Consider the following 1,414-nt stretch of genomic DNA (forward strand, 5'->3'; position numbering starts at 1 on the left):
ACCTGCATGTGCAAGCACCACATTGTCTCACTAGTGTAAAACCTGAAAGAGTCAATTTAAACTCGGAGGTATGATAGACATTGTGAAATGATAGGAAAATGCTCAAGGGTAAAGGGCAACTGGGATGTGGGAAAACAAAAGGGAAAGAAGGAGAAATTTTGTATGTATGTATATACATGATAGTTAACATAGTTAATCTACTGTCTTCTATTTCTTTGCTGAAAGAAACTGTCAATGAGTCCTTGATTGAGCAATATTGCATGTCTCTATCTGTTATCATGAGAAACCGCTTTGAAGATATCAATATGTAATACAACAAGCATTGTTAATTTCCTACCACTTTGTTTGTAACTCTGTATTGTCTGTACTGCTCTTTTGCTATTTTGTAAAAGGTTGTCTGTCTGTTAATGCTTTCCTCCTTTTATTTTTAAAATAAAAAGAAAGCTCTGTGTTTTATCCATTCATGCACGTGACATGTTCTTAAAAGTGTTAACTGATGCCTGGAGAGCAAGGACTTTGATTTGTCTACCACATAATACACGACCGTGAGTTCTTCTAGACCAATCCTCCCTCTAGTTCATGGGGCGTAGCTGGACTTGCAAATGCCGTTACACTGACTGAAGTGCGGCCCTGAGCGGCAGTCACTGACAGATTTCCCTGCTCTTCTCCACTGTCCCTAAGAGTCAGACATGCTGAGAAGGGTTAATAGTGCAGGCTGTCATGTCAACTGCTAACTCCTCAGGAATTCTTGTTGGCGAAGCCGCAGCATATATCCAGACTCTGACAATGTCTTATCGCTTCTGTAGCCCTCTTCCAGGACACCACCTCCTCTTACTTGTTGCTGTAGTGTCTTGGTTGTTGCCTTGCTTCTATGTTACTTTCTGCCTTCACCCTCAAAACACTGACAAGAGCAATCCTTTAAACACACAGGTGAGAAGATGTTGCTCCTCATCTTCAACCTTGCAACAGTAGCCCTCTTCTCTTTAAATGAAAGGGCCCATGTCACTGTGCTCTTCACTGCCCTTCCGGCCTGTTTCCCTATCACCCCTCTGACTGTTACCCTAGGAACTCCCTTCTCTTGCCTTCCCCTCTCTCTTCCCCTGTGCCACCATCCTCTGCACTCTTGACACCTCAGAGCTGTTTCTCCCATCTGGAAGATTCTTCCCTTAGGTACTTCTAGGTCTACATCTTCGCTTCTTTGAAGTCTTTATTCATGTCTCATCTGGTATGACCTCAACAAAGTTGCACGTTATCTCCTTATTTTATCCAATCTCCCCACCAGGCACTCTTAGTCCTTTAACCTGCTCTTCCCTGCCCTCCCCTCATAGCACTTACCTGTTAGTTTTCTATCTCTCCCTTTCTCTTCCACTAAAATATGAGCTTTAGAAAGGCAGGGATTTGAGCTGTTTTGTTC

This window comes from Chinchilla lanigera, unplaced genomic scaffold (assembly GCF_000276665.1).
Source record: "Chinchilla lanigera isolate Chin_1 unplaced genomic scaffold, ChiLan1.0 scaffold00004, whole genome shotgun sequence".
NCBI lineage: Eukaryota > Metazoa > Chordata > Mammalia > Rodentia > Chinchillidae > Chinchilla > Chinchilla lanigera.